The sequence below is a fragment of the Mandrillus leucophaeus genome, unplaced genomic scaffold (genome assembly GCF_000951045.1).
Source record: "Mandrillus leucophaeus isolate KB7577 unplaced genomic scaffold, Mleu.le_1.0 Scaffold772, whole genome shotgun sequence".
Lineage (NCBI taxonomy): Eukaryota > Metazoa > Chordata > Mammalia > Primates > Cercopithecidae > Mandrillus > Mandrillus leucophaeus.
The window spans coordinates 516,795-527,409 of record NW_012108386.1 but is presented as its reverse complement, the minus strand read 5'-3'; the positions used below and the strand labels follow the sequence as shown (position 1 = coordinate 527,409).

Below are 10,615 nucleotides of genomic sequence, written 5' to 3'. Positions count from 1 at the left end.
AGAGCACTAGCAACCACGGGTGGACTGTGAGGAGGAAGCCAATGAAACATATTGAGGAGAAATAAGCAGAGAAGCAAGCAGGTGGCTTTGCAGGAGTCAGAGGAGAGGAACATTGCGAGGAGTGCACGGTCTGGGTCAAACACCAGAGGGATGGCATGGAAGACAAGGACTGAAAAGTGTCTACCGGATAATTCTATCAAGCGGGGCAGCTGGACACAACCACAGAAGAACTGGCTCAAGGGGAAATTGTGCAGCTAGTAGTCAGGTGGAATCCAGATGTCAGTAGGACCTAGTGGAAGGGGCTTCAATTTTTGAATTGCTCAAGCTTGGCCAGAAGCTGACTCTACGGTTTACTAGCTCTGTGATCTTGGACAAATAACGACTTCTCTGAGCCTGTTTCTCTTCTGTAAAATGGACATAAAACACCTTCCTTGCAGAATCTGATGGTTAATACTGAGTGTCAACTTGACTGGATTGAAGGATACAAAGTACTGTTCTGGGTGTGTCTGTGAGGGTGTTGCCAAAGGAGATCAGCATTTGAGTCAGTGGACTGGGAGAGGCAGACCCACCCTCAACTGGGTGGGCACCATCTAATCAGCTGCCAGCGCAGCTAGGATAACAGCAGGCAGAGGAACGTGGAAGGACTAGACTGGCTGAGTCTTCCCGCCTCCATCTTTCTTCCAAGCTGGATGCTTCCTGCCCTCAAACACTGGACTCCAAGTTCTTCAGCTTTTGGACTCTTGGGCTTACACCAGTAGTTTGCCAGGCGTTCCCGGGCCTTCAGCCACAGACTGAAGACTGCACTGTCAGCTTCCCTACTTCTGAGGTTTGGGGACTCCGACTGGCTTCCTTGTTCCCCAGCTCGCAGACAGCCTACTGTGGGACTTCACCTTGTGATCGTGTGAGTCAATATTCCTTAATAAACTTCCCTTCATATATACGTCTATCCTGTTAGTCCTGTCTCTCTAGAGAACCCTGACTAACACACAGAAGAGTTGTGAAAATGACCGTTGGTCTGCCCTCACCCTTTCCCTTCTGCTCCTTTAACCGCATGCGCTCAGTGTTACCTTCTGTGGCACCTGCTCACCGTCATCCCGTGGTGACTCATGTGGGTAACTTCATCAGAGAAGACCCTCCCTGCCTGTCACCTCAGGTACAGCCCACTAAGTGAGGTGGCTGCAAGCGCAGATCTTGCACCTGCCAAAAGTGAAACGAATCCGTTGCCGGAGCCTGAGGTGCAAAGGGCAGGAAGCTCCCTGCGCACCCCTGCGGCCCCGGTGCGGCTCTCCCAGTCCCGCTGCCTCCCACTCCGAGTCTCTGCCGTCTGGGACCCGCTCCACCTCCCGGCCCCCCTCCCACTCCCTGGCCCTCGGGGCATCCTGTCTCCACTCGAAGCCCAGTGCCCTCCACTCCCACGGCCTCGGGCACAGCTTCCACAGGGAAAACACCCACATCTCTATCTCTCGCCCCGTTCCCCGTCCTGAGGGCGACGCGTGGCCACTGAGCACACAGACCCAGCACAGCGACCCTCGCCTTCTTCGCGCCCCGAGCAGAGGATGAGCCCCAGGCCAGCCCTGTAGCTCGCGCCGGCAGCCCTGGGCTGGCTCCGCACCCGCGCCTCGTGCTTCCATGGTGGACCCAGGAGACACCCCCCTCGCCCAACCCAGCTTCCCTGCCAGACTGAGAGCGAGGAGGAGGGAGGGGTCGGGGAGCGAAGGCGGAGGGAAAGCTGGGCGGAGGGAGGAGGCGGGACCGCGGCACCAGCGGGCTGGAGCGGCAGTGTCCCGCGGAGACCCAGCGGATGGAGTGGTGGAGCGCGCCCCCTGCCGGCCGAGGCCTCCCCCCGCTCACAGCGCCCCCAACCCGCCAGCCGCAACATGCCCCTGCGTGGCCGGGAAGGCTGGACCTCCGTTCCCTGCCCCGATAGCCCGCGGATCAGCCCGGCCCCGTACGCATCGGCCCCGCAGGGCCAAGTCCCTGACTCCAGGCCCACTCGCAAACGTCCTGGCGGCTGCGGCCCGACCACCATCCAGGCCTCGCCCGCCGGCAGTTGCCCGGGTTCACACAGGAACGAGCTCCGACGTCCCCGCTGCGTCCCGCCTGAGCTTCGCCCGGGCCCAGGGGACCCCACGCTGCACGGACACAGAGCCACTCCGTGTGACAATGCAAGAAGAAAGGGCGAGCTCTTTTCCACCTGTCTCATCTCAATGTGAACCGCGGCCCGGATAACAACTGTTAAGGGACTTCTGAGGAGCTCAGCCAACGCTCATGCCTGCCTACATTTTCTCCAAATCTGCCTTCAAACAAACTTCCTCTTGTCACAGACGAACCCATCTCCACGTTAGAGTGCATCGTGGGGTTTCATAAAAGCCAGTGCTCTGGAATCGTCAGTCTGTTTTTACACTGAGTGTAACGGCCTTCTGTTAAATCTCAGGAAACACTCGCGCGCCAGAGAGGCCCGCGCCCTGGAACGCGGCGGACCGCCAGAGCCCTCTGCGGGTGGCGCGCGGCCTGCGCAGCGCAGCGATCAGGCCCTCAAGTCCCGAAGCCCCAGCGCCCGCCTCCTAAGAGCTGGCCCCGCAGGAAGGAGCCCAGCTCCTGCCCACTGCCTTCCGACGTCCTGTAAGTGGACCCCGCTGCCCGGGCCTCAGTGGTCTGGCCTGGAATGAAGAGTCTGAACCAGGTGGTCCCAAGCACTGCCGGGCTCTCGCATTTTCTGACAAGGAAGTAATCAGTCACGTGCCCTTGCCAAGGTTTGGGCACCAGACTCTTTGACACCTGGTGTAGACCCAGCAAAATCCCATGAACCACTATGCCCTTCAGATCAATAGACTATCACCTACTTTATTCGGAATGAAACCTGGGACAGAGCCAGCTGACCGAGATTCCCGTTCCTGCATTTGAAGGCTGGAGGGTATGGAGAGTCCCTAGACAGTGGCACTCACCGCTGCCACGCCCTGTGCTGCAGGTTGTACACGATATAAAACATGACACTGACTGCCCGTGAGGATCTTGACAAGTTGTTCTGAAGACGGCACTTTGCTAAATCCCTGAGAGTCACAGGGCCTCAAAGCGGCACGGCGGCATGGCGTGGCTGGTTCTGCCACATGACAGCTGTGTAACCTCTGAGTCTCCACTTCTTCAGTGCTGACAATAAAGGAGTTTTACTAAGGGCCAAACAAGATAATGAATGTGAAACTGCTCAACGAACCCCAAAGAATTATGCATAGATACGATCATTAAGATGCAAAGCCATCAAGTTACCACCTGGCATGCTTAAACTGTAAAGAGTGAGTCAAAGTAAACTGAAGAGGAAAATCCAAAGTTATGCAGAAAAGAAATAAAGAGGTCTTACGTAGCAATACCAAACTTATGTCAGGCACTATTTCTCAAAACACAACTCCACTGAGATGCACCAAGGAAAGAAAGGATTTTGTGGGCAAAAGCTTTATGACCCTCTAGGGCACTCACAATGCTCGTCAGCACACAGAGCTACAAAGAGTTCAGATTTTGCCACCCAATTTGTTACTAAAAACACTCCATTTTCAGCGCTGCTTTGGATTTCAGAATTGCAGATTCAAAACATTGTAAACCCTGTATTAAAATCCATTAAAAGTTTCCTGAGTTGCTCCTGTCTCTGGTCTCTCCAGAAGAATTTATCTTTCTTTTTTGGACAATCGTTCTTCTATAAGAATTGGTCTTTCAGCCTACTTTGAGTTCACCTAGTTGTTGGACATTTAGTAGAAAAAATAACCTTGCCTTTTAGGGTTGACTTAGGTTAAAATGTCTAATGTATATAAAGTGTTTATCATGTAACAAGGCACACAAGGGTTTATTATGTGGGATACTGCTACCACCTGTGGTGGAAGGGGTTTCTTGTGGTCTCAGGTCATGCTGGAGGGATGCCACCCCACAACTGCTCCAAAAAAAGCACCCATGCCACCACCTCACGCCAATATTCTGAACCCCACGATAGTGACCTAACAAGTGTAAGTAATAGTGAAAATCACAGGACAGACTAGTTGAACTCAGGACTGACCTAGAACATATGATATGCCAGATGACAATGAGAGATGTAGATAGATGACATGAGAAAATTAGAACAATTATCTAATAGTTGATTCATCCTTAAATGCCAGATTTTTATCTGCCATATAATTCTTACTGGTTATATAGGCTGAAAGGCAGAGGGGGGATGATGAGTCTATCCAATGAATATAGAGAATGGCTCCAAATTTTAACTCTCTAAAACATCACCACGTGCTGTGTCTTTTCCTAAAAATCAGGATCTTTTTTCAACCAGTACATACCTCCTTGACCTGACAACACTTAATATAGGACAAAAACAAAAACAAAAAAACAAGAAAAAAAAACCCCACTGTTCCCAAGTTGAGTATAATCTATTTATATTTATATCCATAATCACAAGGATAACCACTGTTCCCAAATTAGGTGTACTCATGTAATAGCAGGCCCAGTTCTGGGCTCTCTATGCTTTTCCTTTTATCTGTTTGTTGGTCCTCATGCCTGTGCCACACTGTCTTGATCGCTGTAGGTTTATTAGCTTTCTATAAGTTTTGAAAGCTGGCAATGTAAGCCTGCCAACTTCTTTTTCCTTTTTTTCAAGATGGCTGTGCAGACTCTAGGTGATTTGCATTTCCATATAGATTTTAATATTTTGTCAGTTCCTACAAAAAGTCCTGCTGGGCTTTTATACACACCTATTTGGGAAGAATTGCTATCTTAGTAATACTGACTCTTATAATCCATAAACATGGTATATCTTTCCATTTATTTAAGTCCTCTTTAATATTTTCACTACCATTGTGTAGTTTTCAGTATAGAGATCTTACAGATTTTTGTTGATGTATTGCAAAACATTGCATGTTTCTGTTATAGTAAACATAATTTTTAAAATTTCATTTTCTAATTCTCTACCGTTAGTATACTAAATTTACATTGATTTTTGCTTATTAATCATACAGACTGCAACTTTTTATTAGCTCTAGTGGTCATTCTGTAGATTCCTTAGAATTTTCTTTTTAAGTTAATGGTCTTTTTATTGGGGAAAAGCTAGCATTTACAACTTGGAATGGGAGTAAACTGTAACTTGTTGAACAGCAATGTTGATGACTGTGCTGAAGCCCACAGCCACAGCCTACTCTGCTGGCTCAAAGTCATGGTTCAGAGGGTTTTAAAAACAGAGTCCAAAGATGCTCCCTTGGTAAAAGTTTCTTGTTAAAAGATTTGTGTGAACAGTGACAGCCATTTCACTCTAGAACAATGCAGACAACACTAAACCAACATACATGGACATGCCACCAGGGTATGTCATCATCACCATGGATCACGGCACACAGAAGTACAAGACGACCATCCCACTAGTCGGGCTATGTCTCAAGAGTTTATCCTTCACCCCATTTTTCTGTACATCATCCTAAGATAAACCAATTTTAAATGTTTGTTTTCAGTAAATCAGTTATGACAATTTATACTAAACAAATTGAACCAGAAACCATTTGAATAGGTTTGGATTTTTCTTTTTTTTTTTTTTTAAATGCAAATGGCTGACTGCTGTCAGTTGTCCAGCTGTATGCATGAAAAACTGGCCAGCCCAAATAGCGTACTAATCATGACTAAATGGAACTTTAAGGAGTCCTTATTATTAAGGTAGTATATGTACTTACATTGTAAAACTGATGTGTAGCTTGGTCTTTAGGGGACAGGATCACCAACAAATACATGCAGATTTTGTATGTGTGGATAGAAGGTACTTTTGACATTCAGTTTTGTTATATAGAAACAGAATGAGTCAGCTGGGCACAGTAGCTCACGCCTGTAATCCCAGCTAATTGGGAGGCTGAGGTATGAGAATCGCTTGAACCCAGGAAGCAAAGGTTGCAGTGAGTCAAGATCATACCACTGCACTCCAGCCTGGGTGACAGAGCAAGATTCTGTCTTAAAAAAAAAAAAAGAAAAGAAAAGAAAGAAACAGAAACAGAAAATTATAAACCTTTTTCTTTTTTTTTTTTTTTTTTTGCAAGAGGTAAGTAAAAGGTTCCATTTGATTCTTCTAGAACAGGGAAAAGGGGCTGGAAGTAGGTCTTCATTTTTGCAGTCATAATCTGTATTAATTCTTCATAGTCAACTTGTCTGTCTCCATCAATATCTGCTTCTCTGATCATTTTATCTACTTCTTCATCTGTTAATTTTTCTTCTGTTTGTCATGACATGATGCAGTTCTGCTGCACTGATGTAATCATTGCCACTATCGTCAAAGACTTGGAATACCTCATTATTTCTTCCTCACTATATGTGTCTTTCATTTTTCTAGCCATCATGGTCAAAAATTCGGGGAACTAAATGGTGCCATTGCCATCATCATCCACTTCATTGATCATGTCCTGCAATTCAGATTCTGTTAAGTTCTGACCCAGTGACCTCATGATGGTTCCAAGTTCCTTTGCTGTGATGGTGCCATTACCATCTTTATAAGATAGGGAGAAAGCTTCCTTGAATTCAGCAATCTGTTCTTTGGTCAGCTGATCAGCCGTGGTGCCAGCGAAGGGAGGAAGAGCAGAAGGGGCGAGGTGGCAGCATTGGCCCAGAGGCTGGGACTGCGGGGAGCCTCCTCTGCTGCTGCTGCTGCTGCTGCTGCTAAGGGCATGCTGTGCACTGTGCACTGTGCCACCACCTGCATCCCCACCTACTGTGAGTAATGGCACCTCATCCATGACATTCCCAGCACCACTGCACAGGATTTTTTAATATAAGCAATAACAAGTCATGACTATAGATGACTAAAACCCAGGCCAAGCTGTACCCACAAAATTGTGTCTCTCTGTGGAATGTGTGGACCCTGGAGAAATGAAAGGGGGGAAAAACTTAAGATGTTTCATTAAGGCACTAAAACTGTATGTTTACATGACTAACAGAAATGAATACAATAACACAAAGAAAGTGAACCAGATTAGCAAAGTTTTGCCTCTTGATTGCTATTTCCTTTGATTTCAGGGGAGAGGGATTGATAGAGAGGACGAATCCCATTCCATCTACATTTGGATAAACCATCTACTCCTTAAACAGCATTACTATAAGTAAAAATATTCAAAAGGTCAGTCAGTCTCCCAAGCAAGATGGTGGAACAGGATTTTCCATGGCTGTCCCTTCTCAGAAACATCCATTTGAACAACTATTCATGTGTGAAAATACCTTCATAAGAGCAAAGGAATCCAAGGGATAGATTTCAGTACCTGGGTGCAGCAGAGAAATAGAAAAGAGGGCAGGAAGGACAGTTTCAGATGACCCACATCACTCGTCCCCCACGCCCAGGCAGTGCAGCCTGGAAAGAGATACCCTTCATGTGGGGAAGGGAGAGTTAAGTGAGCACCCAATTTTGCTGTGGACCTTAGCAGTAAAACCTGGTGCCAAGTCAGACCCCAAAGTCCAAGGCTCCAGGCTGACCCTGCAAATTAAGGCTTCAGGCCCACCTCAGATTCTGGACTGGCCCCAGCACCAGACCTACTCCCATAGTCCCAGACTTCAGGAATGTCCCAGTGATCAGCTCCTCTAGTGCCAGATCCCAAGGGCCCCCCACCACGACCCTAGGCTCCATGTCTTCTCCAACACCAGGTGGACCCCTCTGTGGGAAGGAAACTTAAGATGTAGCCCTCAGGCTACAGACTCCAGTGGACTCAAGATCCAGGCCCTCCCCTATAAACCCTAACACCAGGCCAGTCACTGTAGACTTAGGTTCCAGGACCACTCCCATGGAACTAGGCTCCAGGCTGGCCCCAGTGGACCCAGGCTCCAGGACCATGCCTAGGGATGCAGTCTCCTGGCCCATCCCCATGGTTTCAGACACCAGACCTGCCCCCATGGGCCAGATGCCAGGTTCTCCCAAGTTAACCCTAGTGTGAGGCCAGCCCCCACAGATTCAGGACCAGGTTAATCTCCATGGACACAGACACCTGGCCCCCCAGCACCAAGTCATCCCTTTGCAGACTCATTCTTAAGTTCCACTCCAGTACCGGATCCTCTCCTGTGGACCCAGGTTCCAGCCAGGCCCTGCAGATATGGGTTCCAAGTCTGCTCCTGAAAACCCAGTCAAAAAGCCTACTGTAGTGGACCCTGGCACCAGGCAAGTCCCCTGTAAATCCAAGAAACAGGCTCACCCACCTGATGACCCAGAACCAGGTCAAACTGCCTGAAGACTCCAGCAACAAGCCTATCCACAGATCCCCACAAGGTGGCCCACCCAAAATCTCTAGATGGGCTGACTGGTGAATGGTTTTCACTGTCAAAGCCAGGATGTAAAGGTTAGAAGAAGTACCTACTTCTTCAAAGCACAGACACCAATGCAAGGCAAATATCACAAGTAATCAGGGAAATATTACACCACCAAAGGAAAAAAATAAGTAACTGACTCTAAAGATATGGAGATCTACTAACTGCCTGACAAAAATCTCAAAATAATCATGCTAAAGAAGCTGAGTGAACTATGGAGAACACAAATTAACAACTAAACCAAATCAGAAAAACAGTACATGAACAAAATTATAAGTTAAATAAAGACATAGAAACCATTTTAAAAAAAAACTGAAATTCTGGACCTAAAGAACAAAAAGAACAAAAAACAATTAACAAAATGACAATAGTAATGCCATACCTAATCAATAATTATTTTAAAGGTAAATGAATTAAAATCTCTAATTAAAAGATGTAGAATATCAAATGAGTATAAAAAAAGATATAACAATATACTGCTTATGAGAGATTCAGTTTAGCTTTAAAAACACACAGAGGTGAAAAGCAAAGAATGGAAAAAGATATTACATGCAAAAGGTGACCAAGAGAGAGAGCAGAGTGGCTATATTTAGACAAAATATACTTTTAAGTTAAAAACTCTCATAAGAGACAAAGAAGTTTATCATATAATGATAAAGTCATCAATTTATTAAGATACTGCAACAATTATAAATATGTACTCAACATTGGACCACCTGAGTATATAAATACCCAGCAATACAATAATAGTAAGAGACTTTAACAACTCACTTTCAACAATGAACAGACAATTCAGACAGAAATTCAATAAGGAAACACTCGACTTGAACAATACCGTAGACCAAATAAATCTAACCAACATACACAAACATTCTCTCCGACAACAGCAAAATATACATTTTTTTCAGGTGTACGTGTAACATTTTCCAGGAAAGATTGTATATCAGGCCACAAAACAAGTCTTAACAAATTTAAGAAGACTGAAATCATAATAAGTATATTTTCTAACCGTAACGGTATGAGAGTAAAAAATCAGTAACAAAAGGAAAACCAGAAAATTCATTTATAGATGGAAATTAAACACACCCCTGAACAATCAATGGGTCAAATACAAAATTTAAAGAGAAATTAAAAATATTTTGAGACAAATGAAAATGAAAACACAACATAACCAAAATTTATGGGATGCAGCAAAAACAGTTCTAAGATGGATGTTTGTAGCAATGAATGTCTACGTCAGAAAAATCTCAAATAAACAGCCTAAGGTTGCATCCCAAGGAACTAGGAAAAGAAGAAAAAACTTAAGTCCAAACTTAGCAGAAGGAAAAAATAACAAAGATCAGAACAGAAATTAATGAAATCAAGACTAGAAAAACAATAGAAAAGTTCAATTGCAATAAGAGTTACTTTTTTGCAAATATAAAATTGACAAACCCTTAGTCTAACTAAAAAAAAAAAGAGAAAAGACTCAAATAAATAAAAAATTATAAATGAGAAAGGAGACATTACAGTGGATACCACAGAAATAAAAAAGATTGTAAGAGACTATTAAAAATTGTACTTCAACAAATTGGGTAACTTAGAAGAAATGGACCCACTGCTAGAAATGTAACAGTCTACCAAGACTAAATAATGAAGAAACTGAAAAATCTTAACAGACTAATGATAAGTAAGAAAATTGAATCAGTAATCAAAACCCTCCCATCAAAGAAAAGCCCTAAACTAGATGGCTTCATGGGTGAATTATACCAAACAGTTAAAGAAAAATTAACGTCAATCCTTCTCCAACTATTCCAAAAAAAAACTGAAGAAGACAGACTACATCTAAACTAATTTTACAAGTCCAGCATTACCCCAATACCAAGACCATTCAAGGACACTATAAGAAAAGAAAATTACAGGCCAATATTCCTGATGAACACAGATGCAAAATCCCTCAACAAAATGCTAGCAAATGGAATTTTACAATACACACATGTACCATGATCAAGTGAGTTTCACCCCATGGTTGGAAAGATGGTTCAACATACACAAATCAATAAATGTCACACACCACATTAATAGAATAAAGGATAAAAAGTACATGATTATCTATATAGACGCAGAGAAAACATTTGACAAAATTCAGTATGTTTTTTCGATTTTTTTTTTTTTTTTCTTGAGATGGAGTCTTGCTCTGTTACCCAGGCTGGAGTGCAGTGGCGCAATCTCAGCTCACTGCAACCTCCATCTCCCAGGTTGAAGCAATTTTCTTCCCTCAGCCTCCCTAGTAGCTGGGATTACAGGAATGTGCCACCACACCTGGCTAATTTTTATATTTTTAGTAGAG

At 44.6% G+C, this 10,615-nt stretch overlaps 1 pseudogene; it reads right to left on the bottom strand.

Moving 5' to 3' along the window:
• Positions 1-6,005: 6,005 nt before the first annotated feature.
• LOC105529603 lies at positions 6,006-6,545 on the bottom strand (annotated as a pseudogene).
• Between the last annotated feature and the right edge of the window lie 4,070 nt (positions 6,546-10,615).